Genomic DNA, 22,363 nt, shown 5'->3' with positions numbered 1-22,363 from the left:
ATAAAGACTCAATGTACTTAAATCTAACTATGGAATGGAAGAGTTAGTGCTGAATATTAAAAATGTTTTCCTGGAGCCGGAGAGATAGGAAAGCGGTAAGCCTTTTGCCTTGCAAGCGGCCAACCCAGGACCAATGGTAGTGCAAATCCCACCATCCGATATGGTCCCCAATGCCTGCCACAAGCGATTTCTGAGCAGAGAGCCAGAAGTAATCCCTGAGAACTGCCGGTGTGAACCAAAATCCAAAAAAAAAAAGCTTTTTCTGGGCTGGAGCAATTGTAAAGTGGGTAGGGTACTCTGTGTGAGACTGGCCAAGGTTTAATCCCGGCACTCCACATGGTCTCCCTAGATATCTTTGGGTATAGAGACAGGAGTAAACCTGGAACACTGCTGGGTGTGCCCCCCACAAAACAAAATACAAATAGAAACAACAAGGATGACTTTTTGGGGTCAAAAAAAAAAAACAGTTTAACAGGCTGAGTTTATGCTTTTTATGCAGAAGTCCTGAATTTTATCCCTAGCATTGCATGGTTTGCAGAGCACCACAGAAAAAGACTCTCAAGCACAGAAATGAGAGTAATTGTTGAACAATGCCTGATGTAAACCACAACAACAATAACAAGCAAAGAAAATGGTGCCCAATGAAAGAAGTCATTCCAGGATGCCAAAAAATAATAATAAAACAACAACAACAAAAACACTGAATTTGTATTAGGAGTTCAGAGTTGAAGATAAGAAATTGTGAGGGGTGCTTCTCTGTCTTTTCTGAATCCTTGAAGCTCTCCTCAGAGCCCTGGGAAGCGAACCCCCAAAACACTGCATTCTGAAGCTACCCAGCGAGCAAGTGAGTGAGTAAGAAATGGCTGACTGTGGGGACTGCCAGGTAAAGTGCTGATTGCTTCACCTGAGGAGTCTCCGCCGTGCTGTGCTTCTTCTGAGGAAACTGAGGACCTGAAGGGAGCCCTGTCCTGTGCTCCTCTGTCTTTTCTGAATCCTTGAAGCTCTCCTCAGAGCCCTGGGAAGCGAACTAAAAAAAAAAAAAAAAAAAAAAAAAAAAAAAAAAAAAAAAACTGCATTCTGAAGCTACCCAGTGAATGAGTGAGTGAGTAAAAGATGGCTGACTTTATAGGCTCAGAAAGGGAAAGCCGCTGAACTCTGCTGGAACTCAGATGCCAGCACCCCTATCTGCCTGTCTTCTGTGCTGTGCTCCATTTTAGGCCTGATTTCATCCTGTGTGTAGCTCATCTGCGGATGGCTTGCCTTCCCTCGAGCCTTCCCTGGAAGGGAGGTGAATTTACAAGCCCAGAAAGGGTGGAGCCAGAGGAGGGTGGAGCCAGAGGAGCGCTTCCGCTTCCCAGCCGTGTACATCATTTAGCCAATGAATACAACCACAACACGTAGAAAAACCCACAATACAAGTGTGAAAATGGGGGAAGCAAAGAAGGCCAGCGCCAGACATAGAGAATGATGATGGCAACTCTGATGACTTGAACATGACCAACCAACTAGTTAGTCTCTCAGATAAGGAGTTTAGAGTTGCAATATGGAAGATGTTCAAAGAACTCAAAGAAGGTATAGAAGAGATCACTAATAAGAATCAAGAGAATATGAAGATAGAAATCAGAAAACTCCAAACTGAAATTTCAGGTCAAATAACAGGTTTTCAAAAACTCAGTAGATGAATTGAAGAAAAACATGGTTGAGCTTTCCCATGGGTTAACAGCAGCTGAGGACAGAATTAGTACACTGGAAGATTAGATGAATAACAATTCCATACAGCAGAAGAAATTGGATAGAAGCCTTAAAGCAAATGATCAAACAATGGAAAAATTACTCAAAGAATGAGAACAAATGAAAATAGAAGTCTATGATAAGCTCAACAGAAAGAACTTAAGAATCATTGGAGTCCCAGAGACCCAGGAAGAAAATCTCCAGGAAGAATCAACGGTCAAGAACATCATTAAAGAGAAACTACCAGAGCTAATGAATACAGGCGATCATATCCTGCATGCCCAAAGTACCAACTAAAAGAGACCACAGGAAAAACACCCAAGACACATCCTAGTCACAATGACGAATCCCATGGATAGAGACAGAATTCTGAAAGCAGCAAGATCGAAAAGAGAAATTACATTTAAGGGAACATCCTTGAGATGTACTGCAGACCTGTCACCAGAAACACTCAAGGCCAGAAGGCAGTGGTGGGACATAGTGACAAAACTCAATGAAATAAATGCTTTGCCTAGAATTCTGCAACCAGCAAAACTCACTTTCAGGTTTGAAGGAACAATACATGGTTTCACAGACAAACAACAGCTCAGAAACTTTACAGACCTCAAAACCATTCTTAAAAGAAAAACTGAACGGCCTACTTTAAGACAAGACTGACCAACAGACACACCAAACTTCAATATAAAGATGGCACTAACTCCCAGGACAATTCTTTCTCTCAATGTCAATGGACTAAATGCACCAGTTGAGACACAGAGTGGTAACTGGATCAAGAAACTCAATCCAACCTTCTGCTGCCTACAAGAAATGCACCTGAAGAGTCAGAACAAATATAGACTCAAAATAAAAGGCTGGAGAAAAATCATCCAAGCAAACAACACCCATAAAAAAGCTGAGTGGCCATACTAATATTAGATGATGTAAACTTTATACTTAGGAAAGTTGTGAGGGACAAAGATGGACATTTTGTATTAATCAAGGGATACATGCAGCAGGAAGAAAATACTCTCCTAACATATATGCACCAAATGAGGGGCCAGCAAAATATTTAATAAAATTGTTGACAAATCTGAAAAATAATATCAATAACAACAAAATAATTGTGGGAGACCTCAACACGGCATTGTCAACACTTGACAGGTCAACCAGACTGAAACCCAACAAAAATTTACTAGACCTGAAAAGAGAAATGGAAGAAAGAGGCCTCGTAGATATATACAGGTCACTCCACCCCCAGAAGCCCGGATTCATATTCTTCTCTAATGTACATGGGACATTCTCCAGGATAGACTACATGCTAACACATAAAACATACCTCCATAATATCAAGAGGATAGAAATTTTGCAGGCTACCTTCGCTGACCACAGGCTCTGAAATTATATGTGAACTACAAAGGGACACAGAAGAAAACTTTAATACCTGGAAGTTAAACAGCCTAATACTGAATAACCAGTGGGTCTGAGATGAAATCAAAAAGGAAATCAAAACCTTCCTAGAAACAAATGACAAGGGAGACACAAACTGCCAGGTATACACCCCCCCCAAAAAAAAAGGCCTAGGAGTAGTTTTCCTCCCTAAACACCACTATGTGTGACCCCACACAGCAAGCTTATTGACCTAAACAACCAACCCCTTCCCATATAAAATTAAAAAAAGCTAAAGATAAATGTAGCCTTTCTCAAGCTTAGTGTAATCCCTTGAACCACAAATAAATACTACACTTAAGGGTATGGGAGAGAGTTCAAATGTCTGGAGCACATACTTGGTATAGGACCAAGTTCAAACTTTGATTCCAGATGGACTCCTAAACACCACTAGCTAAAAAACCCAGAGTACCAAATGTGGAGTAAACCTTGAGCACCATTATATGTTATCCCAAACCAACAACCAACCAGCCCACAAAACTAAATCTTCAAAATGTCCGAAAATAATGGAAAGCAGGGGTCGGGTGGGGAGGAGGGAGACTTGGGACATTGGTGATGGGAATGTTGCACTGGTGATGGGTGGTGTTCTTTACATGACTGAAACCCAAACACAATCATGTATGTAATTAAGGTGTTTAAATAAAAAAAATTAAAAAATTAAAAAAATAAATGCTTTAGATATTTGGAAGAAGATTAAAAAAAAAAAGAGACAAAATGCCAGAAAAGTAGATTAAGTGTTGATGCACTTATCTTGCATGCAGCTGATACTTGTTCAATCCCAGGCACCACATGTGTTCCCTCAAGCATCACCAGGAGCAAAGAGCCAGATGTAAGCCTTAAACTCTGCAGACTTGCCCAGCCCCCACAAAAACAAACAAAAGAGCCAAAAAGGAAAAGAAAAGAAATAAACAGCAGACATGTGTAGGTAGTTTGGCTTTTCTCTAGTCAAAGATACCACCAGTTACTCAAAGGTTGACGCTAAGGGAAAACAGCAGCAGAAATGGAATTATTTTAACAGCAGGATGTTAGAACCTACACCGAGATTGACACTTGTGTTAGTTGAGTTTGGGCAGACTAGAGGCAAAGCTCTGGTTTAGAATAAGTGCTGTTAGGAAGAGATGCTATTTTTAAGGGATTATGGGTACAAATATGAAGAAGAGAGTACAAGAGCAATGGTGAGCCTGTATTTAATAAGGAAATGACACTCCCTTGGATTAGCCAGAACATGGGGACATATTTGGCATTTTGTTATATAGACAATGTGTGCATGTAGGGCTGTGAGAAGATAGGACTGTGAAGATGCCTGACTTTTGTTTTGATGGCTTGTGATCACAGTGGTCTTGGATAGGATACGTATTCTTCAAGATGGCTTATGTGCAAGAGAATAACTTTAGGGAGCATCTGTGAGGCCAGGGGCCAGCTCCCAGCAACACCAAAGCTGTCAGTTATGTCAATGTGCAGCTTTGTCTTTCTCAGAATAAAATCAGGAGAGGAAAGTGTCACCAGAGCCATAAGACAACACGATTCAAGAAAGAAAAAGCAATCAATTATTGCAAAAACTGCCAAGAAATATGGTTAGATGGAATTGAATTTCTGGTGTCCTTGGCTGTGGTTTCTTCTTTGGAGACTTTGATACAAATATAAAAATTTAATTGTATTAAGGCATAAAAATGATCAAATTCTAGTTTCAGCCTTTTTTTAAATGAAATTATCATTGAACTTCGCAAAAGTTAATTCACTTTTCTAAATTTTAGCTTTCTGTTTGTAAGGTAAAGGGGTCCTAAGTACTTAGAGAAAGCCAATAAGGAAGTTTACATGTAGGAAAAAGGTTCTCAACCTTCAGCATGTATCGGAATCACCTGGGAAGGTTTTTTATGTTTTTATTTAAGGTGCTTGCATAAAACAGTGTGTTGAGATGCATGTTTCTTCTGCTTTATGTGTGTAAAGTTGGTGCACCACTACAATCGCCAAAGTGCCCAAATCTTTCAGCTCTGTCACTAGGCCCTTTCTATTTGTTTGTTTGTTTGTTTGTTTTTAGGTCACACCTGGAAGCGCTCAGGGTTTACTCCTGGCTCCACACTCAGAAATTGCTCCTGGCAGACTCGGGGGACCATATGGGATTCCAGGATTCGAACCACCATCCTTCCTCATGCAAGGCAAATGCCTTACCTCCATGCCATCTCTCTGACCCCACTAGGTCCTTTCTAGACCATCCCATTTCCATTACCTGTTTTTCAATCTCTCACCCCTGTTCTGTAACCTTCGTCTATTATCAGAGTTCAATAAATTATTTTTATTAGACACTGTTGATCCCTAGCTTCTTTTCTTCAGATACCCCTATTTGAGTGAGATCCTGCAACATTTATTCTTCTTCCTCTGACTTATTTTGTTTAGTGTGATGCCCTCCAAATCCACCCTAATTATAGCAAAAGAGATGATTAAATTTTTCTTATAACTTAATCATATTCCATTTGTATATTGTTAGAAGACATCCAACTATTAACCCAAAATAAATGTGTTATTCATTTTTTTATCTTTCCTTTGATATGTAGAAGTTCACCTAAATCATTTTGCCCTGCCCTGTCATGGTGGATTTTTTTTGGGGGGGGGTTAATAAAAAAGCCAGTTCTGGCTGAGGCAGAGAGGCATCAAGGGGAAAAGCAAACTGGCTTCATCGCTCTCTCCTGACTGGCTTGGCTTATTATTTCTTTGCCACTGCCCTGCTTCTTTAGACCCATCTGCCTAAGGCGTTAGAAACACTCCATGTGGGGTGATCTCACAACTCATGAATTTTACATAAATATATATCTGCATACATATATAAACACACAGATATAGCATAGTTTCTTATTCACTTGCCTATCTATGAACATTTGGGTTGTTTGTCAGATCTTGGCTATTATTACTTTGTGGTATGAACATGGCTATGCATGTATTTTTTTGAATGGATGATTTCTGTGCTCCTGGGATGGAAGTGGAGGTTACTGGGTCATACACTTAGGGGGTATTATATGGGGCTTGAGAAATTCTAGTTTTAATAAGTTATCATAGTAGTAATATGAGCAATAGCACAGTGGATAAGGTACTTGCCTGCCAGCTCACCTGGATTTGATCCTTGGCATCACATATTTTTCCCTGAGCCCTGCAGAAGTAATCCCTGAGCAGAGAGCTAGGAGTAAGCCTTGAACACAGCGGGTGTGGCATCTCCCCCTCAAAAAATAAATAAGAGTTGTCCTTTATGCAGCCCTGTTCAGCCTTCTTCCACAAAGACAAGCCAATACTATCTTTTTAGAAATCAGGGCTTAATACCAGAAAAATAGTACAAAGTTAAGGTGCTTGTCTTTCATACAACTGCCTCCCAGCACTACATATGTTCCCCCTAGAACTGCATGAAGCAACCCTTGAACACAGTCATGGGGTAGCACTTGGCATCACAAGGGTGTAAACCTAAACCTCCACTCTATTTCCCCCAAAACAGATTTTTCCCAGGGAGGGATGGGAGTAGAAATGAAAACAAAGACTTATAGTGCTAACAATTAGAAGGTAAGTGATATTCTTTGATTCTGTAGACATTTCCACCTATAGAGATCTCTCCTCAATGTCTAGCTAGCTCTTGACTTGAATGGTCTCTCACATTTCCCTTCAGTTTTCCCTCTGAGCCCTTCTTTAAAGAAAAAAAATACTTTAAGAAATGTATTTAAAGCATTGCTATTTACTATTTATTCATAGTTCAGGTTTAGACTTATAATGTTTCAGCACCAATTTCACCACCAATATCAACCTCTCCCCACCAATGTTTCAGAGTCCATCCTGTAGCTATCTACCTATAGCATGCCATCATAGCAGGCACCATTTAAAGTTTGGTTGTTAAAGTTTGGAGCTCATGATTTCATTGTTGTTGAATCTGTGGTTAGGATATTTAGCTCTCTCCTTCTTTAACACCCCCAATGTCCCAAATTTCCTTGACTCCTGTCCCCTGATATTTCACATCTGTCTTTTTCTCCTCCCACTTGATTTCTTTCCTTCTCCTCACCATCTTCTGGGGCTAAGTGTGTTCTATATAATGCTCATTTAAACGATTGCATTTTACTCATGCAGTTATTCTAAATACTACATATAAGTGATATCACTTTTTTTATTGAATACATTTTATTTTGAAGTATATAACCCATAGATTAACTATGGTTTCTAATACCTGATTTTTTTGCCTTTTTTATTAATATCTTTATTTAAGAACCATGTTTAGAAACATGTTTGTAATTGGGTTTCAGTCATAAAAAGTACTCATTCCCTTCACCAGTGCAACCTTTCCACCACCAATGCCCTCAACCTCCTTCCTCCCCCACCTTCTGCCTGTCTTCAAAACAGGTATTCTATGAGCCTTTCTATTCTCTGAGCCTTTCTATCTCTTATGCTCTTATTATCAAAGAAGTTTTTCTCAGTAACCCCCAATATATATACTCACTTATAGCCCCTCAAGATCATCAAACATTGGACACTCCAGTGACCAGAATTCAAATGAAAAAACTCTTGAAGGATTTTTTTTTGTTTTGTTTTTTTGGGTCACACCCAGCAGCACTTAGGGGTTACTCCTGGCTCTAGACTCAGAAATCGCTCCTGACAGGCTCAGATGTCCATATGGGTGCCAGTATTCGAACCACTATCCTTCTGCATGCAAGGCAAACATCCTACCTCCATGCTATCTCTCTGGCCCCACTCTTGAGGAATTTAAAAAAATTTTTTTTATTTAAAGAAAATGCACCAGAGTCTTTCTCTGTGGTCCTGGTAAAAGTTCTTTACAATCACCATTGTTGCTGTCAGGTTTCTGTAATTAGAGATCTTGGTACAGATCCTATGTCAAAATCAGTGTGATGTGGAGCATCTTCTGGTTTCATCTCACCATTAGGTTCAATGCAGAGAATCCTGCCCTGAAAGCAGGTTGTTGCTGTTACCAAGTTGTCTGGATTTCATAAGAACCCTCTCTGGAGTATGCTTATGCCAGGGCAGCAGTAGGGCCTTCCCTGGTAGAAGTTCGATTCCTGGTGATGTAGAAAATCGTAGTTGTTTCCATTGATGGTATCCAAGGTTCAGAGGTGAATGGTGAATGTCCGATCTTCTGAAGCCTACAAAAAATCACTATGACAAATATTCAGGGTGTAAGGCCCCACTGCAGTATAAAATATATGTGTTCCAATCTTAATTAGAGAAGAACTTGTTTGCACACTTAAGATTTCCCAATTTTAATGTGCCTATGCAAAAAGAAACAATGCCACAAGGTATTACTGGTGCATATGGGGGCAGAGGTTGCAAGCCCATCAATCCCATACCTGATTTGTTTTTGTTTTTGTTTTTTGTTTTTTGGGTCACACCTGGCAGCGGGGTTACTCCTGGCTCTATACTCAGAAATCGCTCCTGGCAGGCTCGGGGGACCATATGGGATGCCGGGATTTGAACCAATGACCTTCTGCACAAAAGGCAAACCCCTTACCTCCATGCTATCTCTCCAGCCCCCACATACCTGATTTTAAAATGAACTCTAAACACTAGCTACTAGAATTCCCTACTAAACAGATCCTCAAAATGGGGAAAATTTCAGCTATATAAGAAGATATTCTTTCACAGTAGTATTTTAGGTACATATTAACATTGAATCAGGTGAATACTACTGTGAAAGATATGTAAGCCAAAATATATATATAATAAAAAATTAAAAAGAAAGAAAGAAAAGGAAAGAAAAAATGCCATGCACTGAAATATCAAGTATGCTTATGAATTAATTCAATAAGCTCATAAGTATGTCATTAATACAATGAGCTCATAAGACTACAAAATAAGCAAATAATCACTATTAATAAAGAACTGCCACTGGAAAAATAAAAAAGAAGATATTCAGTAAGGGTTATTCCTATTAAGAAAATATATCTAAAGAAATATTCAAAGGAGATATACATGCTCCCTTTAAGTCTTTTGAAATAGTGTGAGAGGGGGTAAAATCCAGAGCACAGCTTCAACCTGTGATTTGGTCTTGTAGCATCTAAAAACTGGCTCCCAACAATCACATATCAGGATATGTCCTTGAGCTTGGGGCTTCTCTTGAGGGATTTTTAAAAGTATAAATATACTTGGCTTTTAACATATGGCAAGTTAGTCTTCTGGATGTCTAAAGAAAAAAATGATATATGAAATGTGTTATGTTTAGCTTAGGACCTGATAAATAGAATGTGGTCAATATAAATTAGTTCTTCCAGATCTCATTTTTGATGGTTTTTAAAAATTATATATTATATATTTAAATGACAATATTCTAATTGATGAATATAATTCTATCCAATTTATAGATGTGTTCAGTACCAAGAATGAATGCTGAAATCTTACATATGTAGCACAAGTGATCTACCACTAAACTATATTGCCAACCTTTAACTTTATATTTTTATGCATTTTGGTTTGGTTTGGTTTGGCTTTGATTCCACAGTGGGTGGTGCTCAAGGGCCACCTGTACTTTCTGTCAGAGATGTCGCCTGGCAGTAAAGAGATCTAACAGGAGATCATAAGGACTGATTGGTATTGGAGATTACACCAGGGTTGATTAAACAAGGCAACCTTTGTACTATCACTTATCACTATCACTTAACCTTTGTACTATCACTCCAATCTTTATATATTTATTTTTAAAAACTATCGTGAAACATATCTAATTCACACTTAGAGACAATTTATAAATAAGCAGTCTTATCTTGATGAGTCAAGTCATAATATGCATAAGGACTCACAGTGGTTTCTTATCAATTATATTGGAGTTAAGTATATCGAATATACTGACAGATTAAGCATAGTAAAAAAAATTCTAAGCCCTTTTCTGTCACCATTTTTATTATCAGTTCTCATCCTATAGTTAAAATATTGAAATGCTTAAACTCAATGTTCCAAGAGACTTGTTATTTGACTGAAGTGAAGCATTTAAATCTATTACTCTTATGGTTCCAGGAACTTCAGAGGCTTTTTTCTGATAATTTCCAGCAAGGACATCTTAAAATGCATTTATCTTCTGTCTGTGAAGACCTTGAAGAGGAAACATGTGTTAAAGGATTCCACCTTGGGTCAGAGCTTTTATTCAATCTTCATCACTCAGCTCTTTCTTTCTAACATTTGAGCCACTGGGCAACAGAGATGATAAGTAGCTTGATTTTAATTATTTACGGTGTTTGGCAGGACTGGGAACATGTAACTTAGACTAAGAATGGAATTTTGTCTATTGATTTTTTGGATCAAACCAGGCAATACATAAGAGTTACTTATGGCTCTTTGCTCCAGATAGAGGTCGAGGTTGCTTCTCAAAGTCCTGGCATGCCAGGACTGAAACTGGGCCTCCTGTCTACAGAGCATGCACTCTAACCCATTGGGTTTACTATCTGGCTCAAGATTGGATTTTCAAATTGACCTCTCTTCGGCCCTGAGATCTGAGAAAACTATTTACAAATGGATACTGAGATAATAAATAACATATTTAGGAGGATTTAGTTTTATAGCTTTTGGCTTGCTCTGTCACTCATACTCAGCTGTTACTCTACATACATTGGCCTAACACTAGTCACTCTAAACATTGTTCTTTTCATTATACTTCATATCAGTCTCCCTAACTCCACTTGAAGTTGAAACTGAAAGTTTGCTTTATTTATATTTTAGCTCCTGTAAGACATAGTACAGTGTCTTGTACATGATAGAAGTAATTCTACAAATATTTCAACATAAGAAAGAAACCAAATATTTTAAGTGTCAAAGTTTGGAGGCAATTTTAAAAACATGTATTTTTGTTCATCCTGGCTATACTCAGGACTTATTTGTGGCTCTGCATTTGAGGGTTGCTCTTGGTGGGACTTGGGGGACCATAAGTGGTGCGTGGTATTAAATCCAGGTTGGCCTTGTGCAAGTCAAGCACACTACTTTCTGTGCTATCACTTTGGCACTTAATTCTTCATGTTCTTAAACATAAACTCCAAGTTAGAACAAGAGAGAGAGTACAGAGATAGAGCACTTGCATTGTTAGCTGTCTACTTGGGTGAGACCCCAGCACCATATATGGTGTCTGAGCACCTACAGAAATAATTCCCTGAGCACAAAACCGGGAGTAAATCCTAGCAAAGCCAGGAGTGGCTCAACCTCTCACTACCAAAGAATATGCAGACTATCCCAAGTTGCCAAATCTGTTTTCTCTTTGGACAATAAATAGATGTTAGATCCAGTATTCAGAAATAGCTTTTGTAAATTCAATACAAAACCTTACCTTTTCTTTTCTTTTCTTTTCTTTTTTTTTTTAATTTTCGGGTCACAAATGATAGTGCTCAGGGCTTACACTTGGCTTTGCATTCAGAGAACTCTTCTGGCAGTACTCAGGGAACTGTATGGGGTGCCAGGAATTGAACCCAGGTTGGTCATGTGCAAGGCAATTTCCCTACCTTCTAAACTATCACTCTGGCCCCAATTAGGCTATATACTGTCCTTTTCTTAGACTTTCTCATTCATTCTACCATATCTGGTGGAGTAAAGTTGCTCAGGGGCCAATGATGCTATCAGTGGTTCTTGGGAGGGTCATGGAGTACCAGGGTTAGAACTCAGGGTTTCACATATACAAGGCCTTCATTAAACTCTCTCACTGGTACCCATACTCCCATTATTAAGCATCATCTTTTAAATTTCACATGTTAAAGGACATTGTTGGTATTTTCTTAGTAAGGGAACTCTTAGCTTAAAAAAATAATCTCCTTGAGACATAAACTAAATTGGTCATGTATACTTCAATAGATTAATCAGGTTAAAACAGTGAGACTTAGTAGTCAAAAAATAAACATTGTTGAGGGGCTGGGTGCAGGGAAAATAAAAAGAAAATAAAAAGAAATATGTCTGGCTATAATATGACATTTGCTGTTCATTTTAATTTAAGAACTGGATGAATGGACCAAAGAGATAGCAGAGGGGTTAAAGTGTCTGCTTTACATGTGGCCAGCCTTAGTTCAATACTTGGTTCTTCTGCTGGTCCTCCAGTGCTGCCAGAGGCACAGAGGCAGGAATAACCCTGATTAGCATTAGATGTGTCCCAATCTCCTGACCCCCAAATTTAAAGGAGTAGAATAAATTAACCATACTTTTAATTATGTAAAACAATAGTTATGATAACTATGAAATTTTTTAGGGACCAAGAATATATGCCTTGACCCTTTTCATTGTATGCTCCCCCAAACACTACAGGGTATATTCCTGTTGACCCATAAGCACTGTAATATATGTTTTGGTGGTCCCTCAAGCACTGCCTTGGTGTCACAGGTGTCTGGGCTCAAGCAGCACTACATTGTAGGGCTTGAGCACTGGATTTTAAGGCCTGCAGGACTGGGCTAAGAACCATTGGGGATGGCTGCCAGCCCCAGAGCAACCTCCCCTGCTTTTCTCTTCAGCCCCTCCAAAGAAATGCTAAATGAACCAACTTACTTCCTTTTTTTTTCCTTCTTCCTCCTTCTTTTCCTCCTTCTCTCCATTTCACCTATTTTATATCTGTAAAAAGAAACAAATAAGACTAATTGTGCTGGGTCAGAAACTGTAGATGTTCAGCTGGGAACCAGCCTGTTCCTAATTTTGATGCATTTTTTTCATTAGCAAATGACATAAGTATTCCAGGTTTATTCCTCTGACAAAGATTTCTATTAACTTAATAAGAGAGATTAAATCAAGGTAAGTGAAAAGATTTGTATTCACTTTAATACCATCATTCATTTCTCAATCTAATTACAGTGACAAATCTTTGGTCTTTATCATCTTTCTTCTCTAGTAGGGAAGTTTTGTCTTAGACTAAGATCTGACTCTGGGCAAAGAGAAAATGGCAGTAGTGCTTTCTGGTTTCAAAGACATAGACCTGGGATGGCCAAATTAAGCTGCCTAGAGTTATACAAAAACTGTAGCAAGAAAAGAAATAATGGTTGATATTTGGGGAACCTTTCCTTCCTTCTCCTGCATCCTTATGTAAATTCACAGGCAAATATATATCCCTCCAGCTAATAAATAAAAATATTATGCAAAAAGTACGTCTGTCCAGTTTAGAAGAGAATGAATGACCTTGTATTTGAAGGTAAAGAGTATGGAGGAGTGTGTATTTTATGTTTTATGATACTGGATTTTTGAAGGTATATATGTGGTGTCTCAAGTGGTACTCAGTGCAATGTTCGGCATGATCAAGCAAAGATCCTTCTAACCACACAGTTCATCATTTATCTTTGGAATTAAAAATCTTTTTTAGATATAATGATTTACAATACTGTTAATAGTAAGGATTTATGCATATGATGTTCTCACACCACATTCCCCACCAGAGAATTCCTGACCTATCACCCCCACTGCATTCCCTGCTGCGTATAATAAGGGCAGTTAAAGACCAGGTCTTTTAGGGCTTTTGTTTGTTCAATAGAGAAGTACTTTCCTGACATTATTTGTATATTAAATGCACACATGCACACATTCAATGTCATTTCTAGGGAATTAGATGCAGAAAAATAAGATTGCTTAACTGGCCTGCTTTCTCTAATGTCCTGCCTCTATGATAATTTTATTAGGAGTACAGTTAGATGGATGAATAAACAAATACTGATTAGAAATAGTTTCAATCATAGTCTACTCAGAGATTATCTGCCCAATAATAGAATGAGGTGGACATTAAAAACAACCTGGGGCTAGAGCAACAGTATAGCGGTTAGTGCCGTTGTCTTGTACATGGCTGACTTAGGTTTATTCTGAGTATCTCATATAGTCCCTCAAGTCCTTCCAGGAATGATTCCTCAGTGCAGAGCCAGTAGTTACCCCTGGGCACTGCCAGTGTGACCCAAAACCCATAGAAATCCCCCAAATTACCTACAAAATGAGTCTGTACTCAGTGTGACTAAAGTATATTTCTGGCACAAAATGGTTTTTGAATGCAAACCAACCACTTCATTTGATGCCTAACTAAACAAAACTATGTTCTAATGGTGAACAAAGTGCTGAATTTACAAAACTGACTGTTAAGAATGGTCTTAAAAATAGTGACACAAGCAGTAGGGCATTTGCCTTGCAAGCACTAACCTAGGACTGACTGTGGTTCAGTCCCTCCAAGCCAGGAGCGATTTCTGAGTGCATAGCCAGGAGTAACCCCTGAGCGTCACTGGGTGTGGCCCCAAAACAAAAAACAAAACAAAAAATAGCATCTTCCTACAGTAATTATCCTATAATAACATCTTCCTACAATAATATATAGCTTTATTTTTATTTAATATACATGTATATTAAGTATATATAAATATATATACATATATTTGGTTATGGACCTCAATGAATGGTACTGGAACTATCCCCAATAGAGTGCTCAGGGGTTGCTCTTAGCAGTTCTCCATGGACTATTAGGTATTGGAGATAGAACCCAGGACTCCTACATGCAAAGTATGTGCTCAAGCTCCTCAATAGGATATTTTGTTATTACCCTGTGTATCTTGAAATCCCACAAATGAGAGACATTATTCTCCATCTGTCCCTTTTTATCTGACTGGCTTCATTGAGCATGATATTTTACATTTCCATCCATTTAACATGGTTTTGTTGTTTCTGCTATTGCTGTTCTGGGGTCACACTTGATGGTGCTCAGGGCTTACTCCTGATTCTGAACTCAGGAATTACTCCTGGTGGGTTGCAGAGACCATCTATGATGCTGGAGATGGAAATGGAACCCAGATTAGCAGAGTGCAAGGCAAGCTCTCTATCTGATGCACTATCACTTTGATTTTAAAAAATAAAATATTTTTCAACAGCATCTAGTTGAGATCATTTGCAAGAGAAAATCTTGGTTTAAGGAGAAGGAGTAGAAAAATGAAACAGTAAATGAGCTTGAAGTATGAGATGGATATGCTAATCATGCTCAGGAAAGATTGGTCAGCAGAGAATGGTGATAGGTAGGTCCCATAGAGCCTCATTGAATATGAACTGGGGGCAGTCCACAGATCAAGAATCCATAAAATTGACCTCCTGGGATAGGTATATTATAATCTTTGATAGTATAGCTATTCAGAAGTCGAATCAAAATTTTTACACAATATTTGTCAAAATATTGGCTAATATTTATGTTTTTTGTTTCTAGATTGCTGCCAGCAATTTAATATTGATTTTTGCCATCTGTGTCTCTTAGGCTTGTATCAACTACATAGTTGGAGACATTTGTCTAAATCACAGAGTAAAATGTTTAACAGAGTGTACAGTCTTTAGAATTTTGATGGTAATGTAATCTTTTAGACCATATTAAAATGTGGGTATGACCCAACATAGGGGCATGTAAGTAAAAGCAAGTGTTGTAAAATTTTTCTTAAAAGTTTGCTTTACCTGAGATGCTGTCAACAAGATGGTGAACTGGGGGTTGTATATATAGTAGAGGGGATAAGATGCTTGCCTTGAATTTGGCTAACGTTGTTTCTATCTTTGGCACTGAAGATGGTCCCTTCACTTCTTGGAGAGACCACAGGCATACCTCCCAAACCAACAACCAACCAAACAAAAACATTTCATTTAGCAAGAGATGTGGCTCAGTGGTAGAGTACTTGTCTTGCGTGTATAAAGTTCTGTGTTTAATTCTGAGAAAACCCATGCTTTTGTAAACTGCACCAGACTACTTAAGGAAGAGTTGGATGACATCATTTTCTTAATAGTAGAACTGGGCCATTTTTCTCAATCTTTTCTTCACAGCAGCAGCAATAATAGCAACAGTAGCAATAACCAAAAGAAAATAGAATCTGTTGTTCTTCAAAGTTTCAAACTTAGCTTTTCATTTTCTGTTTTTTTTTTTTTTTGGGGGGGGTCGCTTTGGGGATGGGTCAGAAATCACTGCTGGCAGGCACAGGAGACCTTCTGGGATGCCGGGATTCAAATCACCATCCGTTCTGAATCTGCTGCGTGCAAGGCAAACACCCTATCGATGTGCTATCTCTTTAGCCCCAAACTTTGCTTTTCAAATCAAACCCACAGTAAATATTTTTTAAAACGAGGTTCTCTTTTTGTTTGTTTATTTGTTTTGGAGCACACCCCTGCAGTGTTCAGGGGTTACTCCTGCTTCTGAGCTCAGGAATCAATCTTGGTAGTGATGGGGACCACACAGGATGACCTGGTGACCTGATGGCCAGGTGCAGGCAAATGCCCTTCCCACTGTACTATCTCACTAGCCTGGCGAACCCATCCATTATTTGCACTCTGCTAAGTTCAGTTCTTGTTCTAAATTTGTAGAATACTTGATATCACCACTAATGACTTAAATTTTGGGCTGACCTACTTTATCTTGTTAGAATCTAAGGAATGTTAGTATCTAAAGTTTGATTTAGAATTAACTGTATCCTAGCTTAGCTGTAAACCTAAGTACAGCCATGACAGGCTCAGGCTCAAATTTTAAGAAACAAAGACTAGGCCAGAACAGCCAGTTTCAGGGACTTGACATGCATTAAAAAGTTTAGATAAATTAACACCTGGGGAGAGCTTTGAGTGACAAGGTCATGGGCGTTCAGCCCCACCTCTACTACTTCAACTGACACAAACCCCAAATCTCTAAAAAGCACAATATTTTACTCTAAATATCTTGCCATAAAAGGAAACATCCTAGACAACAGCTAACCAAATTAAAGTTTAATTGTGATGGTTTGAAGCCTCTATAACCCTACTACTGAGAGCTCAGTAAGGGGTTGGGCATCTTAGAGAGGCAATCCCAGCATGCTGGTAAATAAACAGCAGTGCTGTTTATCTCCTGTGGTCTTTGTAGAATGGATCTTGAAATCGAGGTTAACTTTAGTAGTTAACAATCTAATTAAAAATATTCAAGTATTCTACTTTACCTAATTACAAATACTTGGGTGTTTACCTGTTTATTTTACATTTTGTTTTTGTTTTTGTCTTGTTTTATTTTTGTTTTGGGTCTCACCAGCAGTGCTCAGGGATTACTCCTGGCTCTACACTCAGAAATCGCTCCTGGCAGGCTTGGGGGACCAATTGGGATGCCAGGATTCGAGCCACCGTCCTTCTGCATGCAAGGCAAAGGCCCTTCCTTCATGCTATCTCTCTGGTCCTATTTTACATAGTTTACACAGTTGTCCTTTGACTAGTTTTCTGTTTTTACAGCTCTGATTACTTGTGCTATCTTCAAAGTTTTTTTCAATAGCATCAATTTTGTTAAAAAAAAAAAAAAAAGAAAGGGGGTCGGAGTGATGGCACAGTGGTAAGGCATTTGCCATGCACCTGGTTGACTCAGGACAGACTACGGTTCGATTCCCCCAGCGTCCCATATGGTCCCCCAAGCAAGACTGATTTCTGAACGAATAGCCAGGAATAACCCTTGAGTGTCATCAGGTATGGCTTAAAATCCCCCCCACCCAAAAACAAACAAACAAAAAACCCAGTTTTTTTTTTCCAAACTGGAAAGCTGTTGGCCATAACTTAGATTATTTTATAAACAAAGTTGTTTATTGTGACACACAGAAACTTAGAATGATTTTGTTTCTGTATTTAGGTTTGAGTGCTGTCACTTGAAGGCCAATTAATTACTCAAAAAAAAAAAAAAAAACCAGGAATAGATACAAGAAAATAGTTTATTCAAAGTGTTAGAAACTTGAGAAGATGACAGATTCATGTCCTTTAAAAATATTCCATATTGAGGCTGGAGTCAGTATAGCAGTCCAGGCACTTTGCTTTGCAGGTGGTCAACCTGTGTTTAGTTCCTGGGCCCACAAGGAGATATCCCTGAGCTCATAGCCAGAAGAAAGCCCTAAGCACTGGGTGTGACTCAAAACAAACAAACCCAGAAAAGCACACCAAAGCCAAAAACAAACTCTACCCCCATTTTTTTTTAAAGAACAAGCTTTAAAAAAAAAAAGTTTTAAACTTTATTCACATCTTATCTCCTGTTGGGGTTAAGATTTTATTGCTAGTTAATTGGGAAAATAAATTAGAAGAGGTTTAAGGTCACATGCAGAGAAGGGGAATTCTGTCTCAGAGCTATCTGGGCTGGATCATTGACAGTCAGACTGTCATCCTTCTCTAGGCCTGTGCAATAACCTTGAAGATTCCTAAATGATTCTTAAAGAGTTCTTCAAGGCTATCATTGTTGTTGACTCTTGGAGAAGAGCCCTTGAGAGGAGCCCTTGGCAAGATAAGCATGAGGAGTGTTTAAAACACTCAAGATAAGCCTGAGGATTTCTTTGTTGCTCCTTCATCCATTACTGCACCTCAAGCACACAGAGTGTGAAAAATATTTCTCAATTTGAGGACAGAACAAAGACCAAAGGGACTCTTAAGACAGCAAGTGGAGACTTGAATGCTTGTTTACTTAAAGATATTCCATTTTCCATATTTCTGATTATTTATCATATTAGTACTTATTCCTGTGAAGAGATTAGTGATGAAGTCTCCAATTAGTTGCTTATCAGATGGGGAAATTATTATGATGGGTCTGACTTAAAAGACCCTATTTAGAGAAGGGAAGTCAGAGAGATGTGCTCAAAATGAAGTTCTTTTGCTGGGAGACAGGACAGTGATTAGCGTATATACTTAACATATGCTCAATGGAGGTTTGATCCTGAACACTACTGGTTGTAGCCCTGGAAGTCCCTGACCATCAGTTTTCAATGTAGCCCTGTGAGGTTTTACAGGCCAGAGCATCATTTCATCTTTGGGCCCTCATGTAGAACTACAGGCCTGGTTCATTAAGTAATAGTGAAAGTAGCTTCCAGGCTACCTGAGCACCTGAGGATTTGTCCCTTTGCCCCCTCCCCCCCCTAAATAAAACAAAAACACTCACACAAATGAGGAAAAAAAATAGAAAACAAATTCTAGTGGCCGGAGCAGTGGCACAAAGTGGTAGGGTATTTACCTTCCACGTGCTGACCTAGGATGGACCTTGAATCAACCCCCCAGCATCCCATATGGTCCCCCAAGCCAGAATCAATTTCTGAGCACATAGCCAGGAGTAACCCCTGGTCATTACCAGACATAGTTCCCAAAACAAAACAAAACAAACAAAATAAGAAAACAAAATCTATGTCAATAATAAAAATGAGCTTAGTGGTAGATTTTTTTCCCTAGCTCTCTAGATGAAAACTTAGTTTGAGCAACATTTCTTCTCTTAACCTTGTGGTGACTTGAGCAAGAGAAACTCAGCAAACATGTCAGACATTCAACCTCTTTCCTTTGCTTCTAAGCATGCAGTCATATGTTGCACAATCATAGAGAATAACTCTGTGTACTTAAGTATATAAAAGACATATTGTAATAATACCCAGAGATGAGAGCCAGAAAGAAGAACCAGCTCACAATATGAAGCTCACCACAAAGAGTGGCGAGTGCAGTTAGAGAAATAATTACACTAACGACTACTATGACAATGTTAGTGAATCAGAGAAGTAAAATTCCTGTCACAAATATGGGCAGAGGATGGGGGAGGAAGGCGATGGGGGCACTGGTGGTAGAAATGTTGCACAGGTAAAGGACAGTGTTCTTTTTATGACTGAAACCCAGCTACAATCATGTTTGTAATCACAGTTTTTAAATAAAGATATTGTTATTTTTTAAAGTATATTTTCAAAAAATTAGCCAATTCAAGTTACTGAGTTTCCTTATCTCATGAATTCTCCAGTGTATTTAATTCTGCATACTGCCATTCTGGCTTCATCATAATGTGCTTCCTAAATCTGGTTGTAAACAACACTGGTCAAGTCAGATCCCAAGATGTATAAGTCACTAGTGAGATTGGATCCCGGGCAAGTAGAGTACTCACAAAGAAGCACCCACCAGCCACTTTGGGAGAGTAACTCAGTTTATTGTGGGTGGGAAAAGAGTATTTATATTAGGGGAGTGTAGAGTGTGGACTCTGTGTCAGCCTATCAGGTAGGATGGGAGAGGGAATTAAATCAGGGTGTGTGCTTCTGTGAACAGGGAAGATGGGGTAAGGGTGCCAGGGGGTTGTGCTCTGGGTGTTAAAACAGGGTGTTTGCTCAAGGTGATTAACTGATCACAGATGTAGGTGAGAAACATTCTACAAATATCTCTTTCATTATATGCTATGAGTTCAATCCCCAGTGCTGACCCATAAATATAGACATTTCACAATTAACTTGCAGTTACATTCATTGGTACAATAGAAAAAAAAAAGAACTCATTTCCTCCTACCACTATATTTTCTACTGAAGGAAAAATACATGAGGTTCATGTTCTAAACTCAATCCCAACCAATCTTAATCTAAAGTGAGTCCCAACCAATCACGTGTATCGCATGTGATCAGGACAGCCTTGCTATTTGTTTAAAGATGTCTGTTTATTTAAAAGCAATTTTTGGCCACCACAAAGCACCACCACAAAGAAGCTCAATACCCAGCAAGCACCACTACTAAAAGATGTGTGAACACTAGAGCCAGGCAGTGGGAGCACTTGACAAACACATGTTATGAGCTCCACAACTAAGAGTGTGACTCCCAGATGCAAGCACAGTTAGAAGAGTGAAAACTTGGACAAGCACATTGGCCGAGTCTGAGCACCATAGTCTGATGTACAGCATAGTGAGCCCCACAGCTAAATATGTGAACAATAGAGCCAAGTGTATGATCCCCATTATTGCAACAAAGGAGCCCAAATGTGTGATCCCCATTATTGCAACAACCTCAAAAAATGGCAATAGGGACATGGGTGGGGTGGTAAAATATAACCGGTGATAGTATAACTCATTCATCCAGTGGTGCTCAAGTGTATTTCTATTTGTGGCGGGTACCCAGCAGCACTTAGAGGCTACTCCAGGAACGTTGCTTAGGGGGTGCTCATGATTGGGTCTTCTGTATACAAAGTCTATATCTCATTTCTGAGTTACCACTTTCCCAGCCTTGATCAGGTGTCTTAATTTGGCTTTGAGAGACATGACCATTCAGATCCTAGCCTATACATCACATTGCTTACAGTCATTTTTCAGTCAACTTGACTTGTCATGTTCATTTGGTTTCCTGAACTTTGACTTCTGTGACTTTACATTGTGCTTCAATTTTTAATGCACCTTACATCCTTCTGATGAATCTCCCAGGCAGATAAGCTGGCCAAGCTCTTTAAATTCCCAGTGTGTGTGTGTGTGTGTGTGTGTGTGTGTGTGTGTGTGTGTGTGTGTGTTTGGTTTTTGGGTCACACCCGGCAGCACTCAGGGGTTACTCCTGGCTCTATGCTCAGAAATCGCCCTGGCAGGCACAGGGGACCATATGGAATGCAGGGATTCGAACCATCAAACTTCTACATGAAAGGCAAACACTTTACCTCTATGCTATCTCTCCAGCCCCAACCCATTGTGTTTTTATATAGAGTTCAATACCATATGTCACTCATTTTTTCCCACCTGCTGATGAACTACTTGAGAGACAGATTAACTTCATTGATCTTAATATCCTTTATGATTGCGATGGGCCTCAGGCTTAACTTTCTAGGGATTTTGGATGTTTTTGAAATTAGCCTATCTCAAATCTTCTGCCTTATTATTTATTCTTGTATTGAATTTTAAATTAAAAAAATTTTTTTTTGGTTTTTGGGCCACACCTGGTGACGCTCAGGGGTTATTCCTGGCTATGCACTCAGAAATTGCTCCTGGCTTGGGAGACTATATGTTACATCAGAGAATTGAATTGTGGTCTGCCCTAGGTCAGCTGCATGAAAAGCAAACGCCCCACCAATGCACCACCACTCCAGCCCCATTAATTAAAATTTTTAATTGAAATATATGACCAATTAAAAAAAAACAGAAAAAATAGAAAAATGGAAAGAATTGGGGAAATTCTACGAAATAGAGTTGGGGAAAGATCAATGTCTAAAAGGAAGTTTCTGAAACTAAAAATAGAGCTACTCCTGTGTTTTTCCTAAATGTTTCCTATTTGAAATTGTTCTCATGTTCATTCCTTACTCCTGCTTGCTATTTTCTTCATGCTTTTCTTTCAATAGCCAATCACAATTTCTGCTGCCTTTTTTGTTGTTTTTGTTTTGGGCCACACCCAGTGATTCTCAGGACTTACTCTTTGTATTCAAGAATTATTTCTGGTTTTGCTCAGGGGTTCATATGGGGTGCTAGCTATATTGGTCATGTGTAAGACAAGCTGCTCAACAAGCTAAACTATCACTCTGGTCCTTTCTGCTACATTTTAAACTG

Source organism: Suncus etruscus, chromosome 4, assembly GCF_024139225.1.
Source record: "Suncus etruscus isolate mSunEtr1 chromosome 4, mSunEtr1.pri.cur, whole genome shotgun sequence".
NCBI classification, from domain to species: Eukaryota; Metazoa; Chordata; class Mammalia; order Eulipotyphla; family Soricidae; genus Suncus; species Suncus etruscus.
This window is presented reverse-complemented; position numbering follows the sequence as displayed.